A 15,474-nucleotide genomic window follows, 5' to 3' on the forward strand; every position below is an offset into this window, starting at 1 on the left:
TATCGTGGCAAGGTTTGAAAAATGAAATTGCTGAAAAATCTGAAAAATGTATTCTTGTCACATATTCTATATGAGAAATTAAATGTCAAACTAATATATACAGTTTAAGGAATACTCAAGCATAATTTTAAGGTAGACAAAAATGAAGTACTTTGAACTATGTGTTCCAACATAGGTTATTACTAATATTTTGTTCTCTACAAAGAAAATTGTAGGTTGTGATTCACAGAAAATTGTGCATCTGAGAAGAGTGCAAAAGATGTACTATAATCAGGCAAACGATCACCAGAAATGCCCACATCGCTGGATTCACAATGGTGACTTGGACATTTCAGGGGATGGGGGCATGCACCTGTGTAACTGGTGTTCTAGCTAGCCCCTTCAATACATATGTGTCAGTAGTGCATTAAAGCCTCTAGCACCCTCCTGGGTTGTGATTTTATGCCGGCGTTAGAATTGCTGGTATAAAAAATGCTGGCCTAAGCATGCAAATTTACAACTCCATACTAGGCCTGTAAAGGCGCATACTCTTGAGTAGAAAATCATGAAGATCCAAGTTTAGGGAGCGCATTTCCCCATGACTTTGTGGATTTGTGGATAGCCATGTCGAAGGATGTGACAGCCAAACCAGTTTGGAAGCAACTTTAGGGGCTGGTTGATTGTGAGTAGTTTCACAATGATTGTAATCTGTTTTTGGCTTGCTTTATGCACTCTTTTGGAGTGGTGTGAGTGGTTTTTCCAAATTATTATTAAATATATTTTTTCTAATTTTATTATTTATTTATTTACTTAATCATTTATGTATTCATATTTTTGGGTGAGCACTGTGTGCTAATCTGGTGTCGCCTAGTGTTTGTTTTGGCTTCTGAGCCCGTTTTTCTGTTCTGGGCTGCATCCAAAGGGTGCACTCTGTGGGGTGTAGTCCTTTGTTTGTGTCTGGCCTTTTCCCAGATCCACCCTCCCCACTTGCAATTGGTTGGAAAAGTCAGGTGTGTTTGTGGCATGGCTCCAGCAGCCATTTTCCATTTGCTTTTTGGACAGCCATGTGGAAGGATGTGGCAGGCACACCAGTTTGGAAGCAACTTTAGGGGGCTGGTTGATTGTGTAGTTTCACAAAAATTGTAATCCGTTTTTGGCCTGCTTTATGCACTCTTTTGGCATAGGGTGAGTGTTTTTTTCAAATTATTATTCATTTTTTTTCTTATTTTATTATTTATTCATTTATTTATTTACTTAATCATTTATGTATTTATATTTTTTGGTAAGCACTGTTTGCTAATCTGGTGTCTGCCTAGTGTTTGTTTGTTTTGGCCTCTGAGCCCATGTTTCTGTGCTGGGCTGCATCCAAAGGGTGCAGTCTGTGGGGTGTAGTCCTTTCTTTGTGTCTGGCATTTTCCCAGTTCCCCCTACCCCCTCGAACCCTCTACCTTCCCTGATTGGTAAATTCACCTGGCCATAACTAACCTTCCCAGGGCAGCCCTCTCCCCGGCAGCCCCTGCGGCTAAGGACCCCAAGGCAGAGGGCGGCTCTTACATTGGCAGCTCCAAGACATGTCAGAAGGTATCTGCAGGGGAAGCCAATGAAGCCAGCAGTCAACAGATCCAATAAAAACTGTAAGTGTGGCATGGGTGAGGTATAGAGCCATTACTCTACTCCAGAAAGCCCCTGCCACTCTACCTTACCTTTCCATAATGTAGATTGCCATAGACTTACACCATGCATACTTAGAGTGATTTGTGACCACCAGCTTAAATCTATTCATGTCTGGACTGTAAATGTTGCATTGCATTACACACTAACTTACTTGCCAATGTTAGCTAGTCCCCAGAGAGAACTGTGACGATTGGCCTGCGTCGCATCTAGAGAGGATATTGAAGATTAACAAGTGCAACACTGGATGGAATACTGAATGATATCAAGCATCACACCTAGACATAATTGCAAGGACAGCAATGCCAATTAACCGATCCACTAACAATTTCACCCCTCTGCATACAACTCTCAAACTCTAACCAAACACAACAATCCGCACAAACTTGACTACACTAGAACAACAAAAGAAACCACACATAGACTCCCACAATAACACACAACGACTACCGACCGTAAAACACCCCAAGCCCAGTCAACTGTCTCACCGGGCTGAGGCTGCCAACAGCACATCACTGCACTCTTGCACTTTTCCAGCTTATTCCCACTAACTCACCCCCCCTCACCTTTTCAGAGCCACCAGAGCCCCAGGGGACCACTCCAGTGGTGATCGTGCGTGGCACAAATGTCCTTTAACATTAACATAACCTTATCCCAGAATTGTGAATGATAGCATGTCCCACACTTAGTCAGAATTGTAAATGGCAGCATGTCCCATAAAGTTCAATTTAGAAGGCATTCCTAACATCACTGAATGTCCCTAATAGCGTCTCTGTGTTAAAGTTCAACCTAGAAAGTGTGCCAAATATCATCAGTGTGCTAAAGTTGAATCTAGAAAGTGTGCCTAATAGCGTCACTGTGCCAAAGTTTGAACTTAGAAAGTATGCCCAATAGCGTAACTGTGGTATAGTTGAATTTAGAAAATGTGCCTAATAGTGTCACTGTGCTAAAGTTGAATCTAGAAAGTGCGCCTAATAGCGTAACTGAGGTATAGTTGAATTTAGAAAATGTGCCTAATAGCGTTGTAAAGTCACTGTGCTAAAGTTGAATCTAGAAAGTGTGCCTAATAGCGTCACTGTGCTAAAGTTGAATCTAGAAAATGTGCCTAATAGCGTAACTGTGGCATTGATGAATTTAGAAATTGTGCCTAAATGTACGCCCCCTGTCCTGCTCTCGTGCTTGATCACAGGCGCTTTACTGATAATCACCATATCAAACTACTACGCTTACTCTCCCGTATACACCATCATTCAACTAGAACACAGCTGTAGTATGACACATTCGGTCTAGCTGTTCTCATAATTAACATGACCCCACAAACTCCACATCATCCTAATAAAACACAGCACATTCCAGCTAACTTAAGCGTCTCTTCAGGCCTAACGCAGCCAGAACTCAGTCTGGGTGTCCACCCTCCAGACTGAACACATCCAACTGATTTCTTCAGCACCACACCTACCGCTAAGAAGCAGCTTTCATGCAACAACCACACCAGCTGCACACATATCCGGTGCGCCCACGCACCATACCACACTCTCTCTCTCTCTCTATACTGACTGAACTGCGGTTCCTGGGGGCGTTCAACCTACCAGCGCTTTGAGATCATACCAATGATACATAAGGTGCTATATAAATGCCAAGTAACATAACATAACATGACATCATGGTGAGTGTAATACAAATTAAAACATATTTCAGTCCCTGTAAAAGGGATAAGAATGCATTCACTCTTCCTCTGTTCCGAGTGGAAAAGAAATGTACAGAAGAGTCAGTAAGGAACCTTTTCTGAATTGCTTCTCTCCCCCTTATGTATATGTTTCTAACAAAGCTGGGGAATGATTTGCTTTTCCATGCATCTCAGAGCATACCTAAATTGTGAATGTAAAATGCACATTTCAACCTTGGATTTTCACAATTTCACCCCCAGTAGTACATAGGAGTACCTTTGTTCAAAGTGGAAGGTGGTTGACTCTAGGTCATGAGACCTGCCCCTTTTTATTTTTATTATCAAATCTTTTAGATTTGTAGATGCTTTTTATTTCTCTTTGATTGCTTTATTTTTTCTTCATGTTAAATGCATGATTTTTTCATACTATTTTTTATATGAAATTTAGGTTTTATTTTTTAAAATTCTTTTTTAGACAGAATATTTCAGCTGTGCCCAACTCGTGCACAGTGTGGTATGTGGGCAAAGGTGAGTGGACATTCCCTGCTGGTTGGAGCAGCTGTTGTGCCAACTGGCAAGCCCAGAAGCTGATTAGGGGCCTCTAGGGGATCCGGGCCTGGGGTCTTTCCAGAGACCAATCAGTGACCTACGTCAGGGACATTCGTGTGGTATGTGTGAGGATGTATTGTGGTGTGCTCAAAAATGTTGTGAAACGTATTTTGTTTACTCTAATGCTATAACAAAGATGCTGCCTTGAACGGGAGCAATATACAGCTAATTGTGTTAACGTTTTTATTTATTTTTTAAAAAAGAATACATATATTTAATACAAAACAAGTGTGTTTATATACATGGGAACAGGTGTAATGAAAACATAGCACATTATTAAACTTTAAGCGACCGCCAGTGTTCCTCGGTCTTCATTATTCCACGGATGGTCTCTTTTACATGGGATTGTATAAATACTAATTAAAATACAAGTCCTTTTATATGCAATGCGTGACACACTGTGAGAAGATATTTTTATTGAACACCATACATCTTATAAACTTTAAGCAGCCATCAGTCTTGATTATTTTTCATCATACACTGATGGTCACTTCTACACACACACCAATTCTACATTTTTATAAAATAAAACAGGATGCAAGGCAAAATGAATGCAGCTTTTTAACTGTATGCAGCAGTCGGTATTGATCTTGATGTATTACTTAAGAGAGCCTCCCTGGCTCTCTCAAACTTGGTATGTATGAATGGGTAATCCCTATTTTTTGTTTACGGGGGGTCAAAACTGTAGGAAGGGATGCTCTGTGAAGGAAATTTATGGGAAACAGATCAACTACCCCTCTCTTTTAGTCCTGTATAGATCACAGGTGAAGATAAAGGTTAACCTGTACACTTTGTTAGTTAGGTTTTCGCCTTGTTGGAGAAAAATTTAACAGAAATGCAACTGAATACAAAAATTCTATCTCTTTAATAATCGTAAAAATACCTTAAAAACATTACAAACTAAATACATATCTTCACCTGTGATCTATACAGGACTAAAAGAGAGGGGTAGTCGATCTGTTTCCCATACATTTCTCTCTCAAACTTTAGCAGGACCACCTCAGGTTCCGGAAGCAACCTAAGACCTTCCTTTTCGCTTCTGCTTTCTCTCTCTCTCTCCCCTGCTGATGTTCTTGTCTGCTGCACTAACTGGTTACCTGGCCTACCTCTGAATCTTATGGGGACCATGCTTCTTCACGACCAGTAGCCCCATGCACTGCCTCCGGGCCTACTCTGCGCTAGGAACTGTATCTGCAACCCTACAGTCACCTGCCTCCTTGCACTTACTTAGAGCCGGCCAACCCGGCTGCACTTACTTGAGCTTTGCTTATTGCACCTTCCCCTTCCCTCCCCCTGGCACTTCCCCTCTCCCTTCCCCTTGCACGATCTGAATGACACAAGGCCTAGTAAGATCATTTGTTTTGTTCCGCTTTGTCCCCCCTTCCTTGTGTTGTCACGCCCAGAAACACTTGTGTACAGGTGCATCATATATGACTTATATCATATCACACAGCGACTGCCACTTTTACATACAAGTACAAACATATCCATCACAACAGGAGCCAACTGGACAGGCTAAAGGCCTTTTTTTTGTTTTTGCTATTAGGTGGGGCTGAAAACACCACCTTTAAGTTGAAACTATTGTCATTGTAATAAGAGCTTTAACGTAAGAGCTTCAAAGATGGGCTTTGAATGAGGGTCTGTAATGCATTTCACTGGAGATCACATTTGAGGAGGGATACACAGTTGTTAAGTTATTGAATCCCTCCCATTCACTGCTCCTAGCCTTGCTAATCCCTATAATATGATATGATATGAAATTATATGGCATTTGTAATGCGCCTATACACAAGTGTTTCAAGGAGCAACAAGGTGAGAAAGGGGGAACAGAGAGAGGACAGAGATCTTACTAGGCTAAGTGACATTGAGATTGTGCAAGTGCAGGGGAGGGCAAAAGTGCCGGGGGCAGTGTTGTATCTGGGATCAAAACAATAACAAGAAATGCGGCCAGCAAGTGGCAGGTGCAAGGGTAAGTGCTCACAGCAGGTGTCCAAATGTGCAGGTAGGGGCACTGAAGCGTTACAGTTACAGATACAGACCCAAGTGCAAGGGTTGCCAATAGGCAGTGCGGGTGTGCAACTGGGCGGGCAGGGACCTGGGCCCCGAAATCAGAAGGTAGCCAGGTGACCAGTGCAGTATCAGACAGGAAATCAGAAGGGGAGAGGAAGAGAGAAGGTAGAAGCAAAGAGGAAGGTTGTGAGGTGCTCCGAGAACCGGATAGGGTTCTCCTCAAGTTTCAGAGAGGCAGACAGGCTGTTCCAGAGGGAGTCCCCAACCGAAGAAAGAGATCTACCACCAACGCGCTGCTTGGATAAGCGACTAACCCTGAGGGAGTTGGAGGTCGAGGGGGCAAGAGCTTGAGTAGGAAAGTATTTGCAAAGAAGGAGTTGGAGGTATTGAAGACCCAGGCTCCAGAAGGCCTTGTGGACAATGCAGAGGGTCTTGAACTTAATCCTTGCAGCCACTGGGAGCCAATGCACAGATTGCAGTGCTGTAGAGATACGATCCCTGGGCTTGAAGCCAAGGACAAGTCTTGCTGTCCTGTTCTGGATGAGTTGCAAAGGGCAAAGAGTACAAGCAGGCAGATTTAGAAAAAGGCTGTTGCAATAGACCAGCCTAGAGAGAACCAGAGCTCTAGAGACAGTGATCTTCTGTGGGAAGGAGAGGAAAGGAAGAATACCTCTGAGGAGGTGCAGTTGGTAGTTTGAATTCTTAGAGACATCAGAGATGTGAGGAGAAAAGGATAGTGTGGAGTTGAAGATGGGCCGAGGTTCTTAGCCTCACAGGTGGGAGCAGGAAGAGGGCCAAGGGAGGCTGGCCAGAGAGTGACAGGAAAGGAGGGTCCAGGTGTGCCGATGAGGAGAATCTCCATCTTACTGGCATTAAGGCAGAGAATGTTGGCGGCGCACCACTCCTGAATAGCAGACAGATAGTTAGAGATGAGAGAAGGCGAAGAGGAGTCTGAAAACGAGAAAGAAGCTAGCTATTTCCTATGCCTAATCCCACCACTTCCTGCCCATCTTGGAACACTTGGAACACTTAGTGTGGAAAGTCTGCATTCAGAATATGTTTCACCTTTCTTTTGCTGTATACATTGTAAATCCATGCCTTCACATGGATCCGTTTTCTTCTTTAAAGCGCTAGTTCACACAAAAATATGCATGAAAAATGTTGGCTATAATATAAAATATATATTGGAAGTTTAAAAAATTGTTCCTATGGAAAATATTTTTTTTAATGACCATTCAAGTGTTAATTGAAATAGGAGATCCTATTTTAGTGGAGAGGCGGAAGAGCGTATCTCATCATGGCCATGTAACGCTTACTGCACAGCTCTTTTCACCTGCTGTGTTTATTCACTGATGCCTCGAAAGCAAGGTCACTCCAGAGGAACCAACCAGTACATGGAGTAAGCAGATACACCTACACAATAAGTTTTCATCACACTGTACTGAGGCATTGCGCCTTCACAGGGATCCACCTGAAACATAAAGCTGTGAATGATTTTGAGCACTGTCCTCTGTGTGTTCACTGGATTTTGCTCGCACTTCGGAAATCCTGTGAGAACACAGAGGACAGTGCTGTTCAGCTGCTCTCCCCATAAAAAAAGACTGACGCTGCCCCTCTTACACCCCCCCACACTCTGCGTGCTGCCATCCCCTTGGCCTCCACGCCTGGTCCAGCCACCATGCGACTCTGGCTTGGCCTGGGTTGGGCTTCTAGAGCCAGACCCAAAGGCTTGCTGCTGGCTCGCCCCTACCCTAGTGTTCCCTGCCTCTTCCAGCTCTACTTAGTGGCAACATGAGAAGGGACATTACAAGTAGTAGCAATGAGTAAATGGAAAAACAAATATCTTTGTTGTGAAATACTTGTATGGTCACTGCTAAGTACTTAATATTTACTTGTGACAATTAACTTAACATAGAAGACTTACTCGCAGACTCCTACTTGCTTCCTGTCTACTGCATACCACAAAATATTGAAAACCCAGGCACTGCCAGAGTGGTATTAATTGGACGCTGATAGTAGCAGGTGCAAAGTCCAAACTGTTGGCTTTGCCAATGCTTGTTTCTTGATGGGTGCTAATGTACCAGGTTTAATTTCCAAGAGAGTCATTTACATGAAGTATGCCGTGTTGTAGATTCCTGGTCATCAGTCTAACAGCTTTTCCAGGTCAGTTGATTTAATTAGTCCAGATTTAGTTCATGCAAGTATTTGCATTTGGTTGTATTACTCACCACTGTGGGGGATATATCCAGTTCTGCTGCGTTTACGACCCTGTAAGTGTCTTGTCTAGCTAAGGTATGACTCTGTGTCAAGCCACGTACTAAATCAAGCTGGTTGGTAGCGTATACAGTTTGTCTTTGGTATACGAGCTTCCTCTTGTCCATCCATAAAACCACATGTTTAGCACTCCCCAACTTGGACATCAGCAAATTGCTGGCATTCTTCTTGAAGTGAGGATTAATATTATCCAGCGCTTCATGAACATGCACAGCTATGTATCAATGTTTGTAGGCAAGGCCAGTGGCAGCAGACATACTAGGGCAGCTTCAGGCTCAGGACCAATAAAGGTCAAGGTACTCCTGCTGACCTTGGTATGCATAGGCCTGCTGCATATGTAGAATAGCGTTATAAAGGGACAGCTTGTCACATTGTGACATAACCGTGTGGTTGAGGATATCACTCATCTCAGAATCTAAGTGATGCACTGCTTTTTTACAAATTTCTCAATAACCTTCGGGGTTTGAACAAGGTAGATTTTCCAGATGGTTTCTAATGACCAGGTGCTGCTTCTCTGGGTCATTAAAAGAACTGTGATTATTGGAATAGCTATGCCCCACACTATTTTACCAATTCATTTTTATATTTAAGATTTACATTGTTACTCGGGCCATCTCATGGCTCTTTTCCTTTTCAAAGTCTATAACTGCTTAGGCGATAACCGCACATTTCCTTCAAGGATATTAAGGATGATATCTGCTATTGGATTCACCAAGTCATTGGAGGCAGAGCAGAGGAGAGCTTTTCCCTGCTGCAGAGAAGCAGGGAGCAAAAGGCTTATTACATCTATGTTTTATTGTGGACATCCTACCACGTCAGGAAAGGGAAAGCGTCACTTGGGAATGATGTGTTTCTGTGTAGATACTTTTAAACCCCTGCATTCTTAAAGACTGATACCACAGGAATGTTGGGAGGGTAAAGCCACGTGCTAAGCCTACAATCCTCTAGTGTGCTGACTTTTATATCAACTGAAAGATAATTATAGGGCATATTGGTGGCACCTTCAAATGCTTTAAACAAGAATTGAAGTTTAGAGGGGTATATCTGTTTACCAAAAGCACTAATCTGCAGTGAACCGATAGAGCTTACCACAAGACCTGAGATCATCAGAGGTGCAAAACTGTAACCAACACAAAGCCTACATTTTGAGAAATTGGAAATGTGCCTTATGGCTTGCCTGCTCCCCACACTTTGCCGCTCACTGACCTACTGGCCTGGAGTCTAAATGGTGAAGCAAGTATAAATGGTCCCATGTCCATATGTCCAGGGGTTTCCAAGTTCCAGACCCAAACTTGCTAACAATGAATCTTCCACATTGCTATCGTCCATAGCTAAATAGCCAAGGGAGCGCAGAATCTATGACTCCACAATGTGTCATGTCTTTATAGGCCTTTTTTCTCTGCATATGAGGAGGTTGAGGGCCCAATCCACCGCACAAAGTCATAGACAAACATACAGCAGACTACGCCACCGGATCCAGCGACCCCTCAGTCACAAGTACATGTGCAGCCTGTGCCTCCCATGTTCCATCCCACACTAACATGAAAGAGTTTGGTTTTGTCTTTCAAATACTTAATTTGCCTGGTTATTCATTCAGATATAGCAGGAGGATCTTGCCTGCCCTTTGTGTGATTCCCACAGAGAGGCAGGTTGTCATTTTGAGTGATGTTACCAGTGGGTGAAGATGGTTGAACCCTTCGGGTATTGTGCGCCAAAAAGGGACGATATAGGCATAGCCTGTATGCATGAACTAAGTAGGCACAGTGAAGCCTGTGGGATTATTTTGCCGGTTATGTGTGCAGGAACCTGGTAGATGGTGAGATTGTGAGATGAAGAGGTCAAGCAACAAGCCAAGGTCTCAGCAGATGAGGCCACACCACCATGGCCTCACGGATGAGGGGCTGAAATCACAGGTGGAAAGGGGAACGTAGCAGGCCCTTCACTTACCCTTCAATCTCGAGCAAGTGGGTCGCAGGAGTATAAAAGTTACCCTTATCGATTGAGACTCCTCCTCCAGACTGCAATACTGCTGCAAATGAAATCCAGCTATGCCGCAGGGCTGTGCAGAAGTCTCCAGACAGCAGACGAGCACAGCAAACAAAGCCACCTGCTTCCTCCTTTTCACCCCATAAAATGTCCTATTCACCCCCACAAAGGGAGGCAATGTGGGAAAGGGAAACGACGGGTGGAGCGGATCCATTGCAGTAAAGTATTAGCGATAGTATAGAAAAAAGACCAAAGACACTCTAGCAAGGATAACAAGTATTTATTTCTACAAAAATAGGAATGCAGCAGCAAAGACCTCTGTTTGCTGCCACGGAACATTCTCAGGTCTGTTGGCATGTACAATTCATTATAACTGCAAACAGCGTCACTAAGGACGTCATCATATATAGTACAATACTACAATGTGGATTGGCAGATGCCTATACATTTAGGGCCTGCTCCATATGGGATGCCAGGCTATTGGTCTGCCTTCATCTGTTTATCTTCGTTCACGTGGGTACTGCTGGGCTTGCCATCTGCGGTGAGCTAACCTAACAATTAATTAGCTACTCTGACACATAATGTTACTCTTCTCTATTGTAACAATGCACCTGGCAGAAACAGGGATGGGCTCGGTGGAGAGCCGAGGTCACACTAACTCATGCAAACTTCACTCGCTCCCTGACAGATCAGCAGCCCCCAAGGTCCTCCACATTAGTTTTAGGCTATGATTCTAATGCCGCCCTGCAACTCGCTGCACAAAACACGCGACTCATTCCTGAAGGCGGGATAGCCATGCCATCTGATCTTAGTGATCGATCGAGGGGTGTCGAAGTTTTATGGTCGGTGGTCTGGGTTTTGATGGTGCTGTGGCATGCGGGCGGATGGGTCTGTAACTTGCTGGACAATGGAGGAGGTTGTGGATCTCTCAGGCCTGGCCAGGGTGGGGGTGGTGTTCGCGCTCATACAAGGGGCCTACGACTAACACACAAAATACTGTTCGCCGCGCTTGGGTCTAACTTCTAAGATAGCTGTTGCTTGCCAAGATGGCATTCACACCCACGTCTACCATATAGCTTATAATGCATGCACTAAGGTGATCACGCACCCCGCTGCTCCCTGGATGTTCTCTATTAGCGTCTAGTTCTTGTTCGGTATCGCCTAGGGGGGCTGGGAAGACCCTCTCTCCTTCCTAACATTCCCCCTTTTTATTAATTATTTATTAACGTACTCCCCGGCTGTGTCACTGGCAACTAAATTCCAATATATGTTTTACTCCACCCTTCACACCCTCTCTAACCTTTGAGCTTCCAGGAATGGTGACAACCCGTCATTTGGAACCCATGCTCTGCAGACATCTTGTAAACTTGCTGCAGACTAGGCATACTCTTCTGGGGTTCATGTCCTATTAATACAACCCCCATCCCCTCCTAAGTCCACCCAGTGCTCTGTATAATTCTCGGGGTCTGGTGGGGGTGTTTTTAGGGTGCCAAGGGAGTAAAGGGGGTGGTCAATTTATACCATGCAGGGTTTGTTTGGGACAGCTATTTGGGGACCGTGTTCTGGGGTACCACAAAGTTCTTTGGGCGACTCCCCCAATTGAGACCATCATCATTGCACTACTGGGCACTGCTTTGGCACAACATCAAAGTCCGATTTGGCACATGCAGAAAATGACCAAAATGAAGATGATGACAGGTACCAGCATCTTCACAATTGCCCCCAGCCAGGATGGAGCCCAATAAAAAGTCAGCTCAAACCAGTCCTCATCTTGTATTCTAGCTTCTTTCCTCATGCGCATTCCCAGGTTGTGCACAGCTTCTATTATGTGTGACAGCGAGCCATTCTTAGCATCTTTGGGAGGCACGGATGTGCAACATGAGTCCCCAATTATTTGGAACACGCCTCCCTCCATGGCAGTCAGCATATCGAGGACATACCAGTTCTGCATCGTCATCAGCCTCAAGGGGCAGATTTGCACATTTATGCCGTTGAATCCTTGCTCAGAGCCATTAGCCAGCTGGATCAGTTCCCAGCGAACAATCTGCAGCCATTTAGCGTTGGTCGCAGCTTGCACATCAGACAGTAACAATGTGGCAAAGAAGCACTCTGCTTTGGTGAAGAGACGGTATTCACCTGGTATTTCCTCAAGCAAGTATGATGAGTCCTTGGATAGATAGTTCGATCTTTTCTTCCTTCACAGCATTATGCTCTTTCGTTCCCGGGTAAAGTGCGTAACTCTGATACTGGCAATCGGTTTCTTTCGTCCTCTTCAGAGGTTGGGAAAGTGGTCAATAGTCTCTGTCTTGCAAATTGACTTATGGGATTACAAGCAGGGCTGAGTGCAGCGCGGCCAGCAAACAGTAGCCCTCAATGATGGTGGGAGGTGCAAGTAGGCCTGTTGGCTGCACATCCAGTAGTAATCCATTGAGGTCAGGAAAGAGAAAAGTTTTATAGCAATTTTCATTGGTCTCTACAAGTATCGTTCCAGCATTGCACAATCCCAGTTCATATGTTTCTTCTATGTGCACTTTGACTGGTTTCTCCATTGCTTTAATCCAGGTTAGTTTTGTGATGTGTTCAGTGCAGAATGGTACACATGCAGCTTCCACCCTTGCTAGAACTCCTTCTTCGTACCCTCTGAGGCCCTCTGCCATGCAGCTCACTTTTGTTTCTTGCCATTTGTTATTTGTATATTTTACTCCTTGTATAACCAGGTAGGGTCTCTTTAGTCATTGGTTGCTTTTTGGATTGTTGTTGCATTTCAGGCGATCTGGGTCTACAACTTCGAGTCTTACATTGTGTGCCTGGAAAGTGCCTCTGAACCTTTGTAGTGCAAGATGTACTAGGCATTGTGCCTCTAGAATTGGTACTTCCTTTGGCACTAGGACCTTGGTGCCCCTGACGCATGCGGTATCAATGGAACCACATAACCGTTACCATTCACTTTATTTCTCCCCACTGAGCTCATGTCCGTATACCAACTTTTAGACATTTCTGGGTGACGTACATCTTCGATGGCATCAAGACCAAGCCCATTATAAGCATCATGCTTTGCCCTTCGTGCTTGTATCTTTGTGTGTTTGGGGGCACCTATATACAATTAATAACGTCAGTATTATTATTTACATGGGTAGTATTTGTTTTATAAAAAGCAGTGTGAAATTTGGGAAACAGCAGAGACGTAGCAACATATTCTAACAATGCAGTGCAAGGGGTGGAGTCTTACTGTGCTCAGAATTGTTGACCTTTTGATGCATAACGTTGGGCCTTGTGGACAATACATATTCAGTTTCATTTGAGTGGGGTTTAGTTTTGTTCAAGTGGACATTGGATCTATTATTTACAGTGAAATTAAAATGTCCTTCTCTACCCCCACACCTCCTCTTTTTTATGTCGCTTTAATATAAAAGATGCCCCTAAATCCCTAAACCAAACATAGAAATAGTAAATAAACCCGCTATACAATGCATTCCACACATATAATACAAAAATCTACACATAACGCTATAACTATAATCTTTTCAAACATATATTGAGTGATTTGAGAGCACTGGTTCCATCTTCTTAACCACCTGAAAGGCAAAATGTATGCATGCAAAAAGGGAAAAAAGGAAAATAAAGAAGGGAGAGAGAGGGAAAGAGAAAGAGAGAGACAGAGGCGCAAAAAGCATCTGATTTGTAACTGTATGTCCTTCCTGTTTAGTAGCAGTGGGTGGGGCAATATGGTAGTGTGAAGGGAGGTGAGGCAGATGTACACTACCAGTCTTTTAACAGTGCTGGTGCAATGTTCGAAGGTGCTTTCGAACGTCGGACTTGTGGATCCAGTAACAGAACTCCCTAACCTTTACAGCCATAGGAGTGCAATAGAATACCTTAAACGGTCCATTGAATCTGGGGCTGTTCCACCTGCGGACAAAGGATCATGTGTAGACAAGGTCTCCTGGCAGCAGCGGTTGAGTGGGCGGGAATCAGTTGTGGTGCCTGGTACATCTTCTGATCGTGGTGATGCGATCAGTCGGGAAATACATTTGAGGGCTTATGTTAGTGTTGTCAAATAGTCTTTAAATTCATCACCTAGAATAGCTGCTGCCCTATGTGCGTCTGATGCTCTCCTAATTGGGGATATTGGTGTGTGTATATGGCGACCAGTTACCATCTCATGGGGTGATAAATGGTGGTCCATACTGGGCTGTGTTCGCAAACTAACAGTGCCAAGGATAAGCTATGCACCCAGTTTTCCTTCAACATGGTGCAAAGCTTGGATAGTTTACTTTTGAGGAGTGCGTTGATCCTCTCCATATACCTGTTGTCACAGGGGTGATAAGTCATACACATCCAGTGTTTAATGTCAAGCAGTGCACTAATCTCCTTAAACAACTCAATGAAAAAGTGTGTGCCATTGTCTGACAATAACACATCACACACTGGGAACACTTTGTGGACCAGAAATGTGGCTGCTCACTTGGAAACCGGATGTCCACAAGGACCTGCCTCCACCGAACGTGAGAAGGGGCAGACAACAACAATCAGATACCGTGACCCACTGCACTTCTCACCCATGTCAGCAGAAGTTTTGTGTGAGGGGTGATGGAGCTGATCAAAGGCTATAATCAACAGTTCATACGTCATTACTGCTTTTCCTGTACATTCCTAGTTGCTTTTTGGATTGTTGCTGCATTTCAGGCGATCTGGGTCTACAACTTCGAGTCTTACATTGTGTGCCTGGAAAGTACCTCTGAACCTACATAGTGCAAGATGTACTAGGCATTGTGCCTCTAGTATTGGTACTTCCTGTGGCACTAGGACCTTGGTACCCCTGACGCATGCGGTATCAATGAACACACATAACCGCTACCATTCACTTTATTTCTCCCCACTGAGCCCATGTACGTATACAAACTTGTAGACATTTCTGGGTGACATACACCTTCTGTGGTGTCAAGACCAAGCCACATTATAAGCATCATACTTTGCCCTTCGTGCTTGTATCTTTGTGCATTTGGGGGCACCTATTTACCATTAAAAACGTCAGTATTATTATTTACATGGGTAGTATTTGTTTTATAAAAAGCAGTGTGAAATTTGGAAAACAGCAGAGACCTAGCACCATATTCTAACAATGCAGTGCAAGGGGTGGAGTCTTACTGTACTCAGAATTGTTGACCTTTTGATGCATAACGTTGGGCCTCGTGGACAATACATATTCAGTTTCATTTGAGTGGGGTTTAGTTTTGTTCAAGTGGACATTGGATCTATTATTTACAGTGAAATTAAAA

The 15,474-nt window shown here is 43.9% G+C and overlaps 1 protein-coding gene across 1 annotated transcript in view; it reads left to right on the forward strand.

Annotated features, from left to right (window-relative positions):
- Positions 1-15,474, forward strand: part of FAM13C (family with sequence similarity 13 member C) — an 835,708-nt gene that overhangs the window by 762,766 nt on the left and 57,468 nt on the right. The gene's annotated exons all lie outside the window — the stretch shown is intronic.

This window comes from Ambystoma mexicanum, chromosome 8 (genome assembly GCF_040938575.1).
Source record: "Ambystoma mexicanum isolate Mex_15411 chromosome 8, UKY_AmexF1_1, whole genome shotgun sequence".
In the NCBI taxonomy this organism is placed as follows: domain Eukaryota; kingdom Metazoa; phylum Chordata; class Amphibia; order Caudata; family Ambystomatidae; genus Ambystoma; species Ambystoma mexicanum.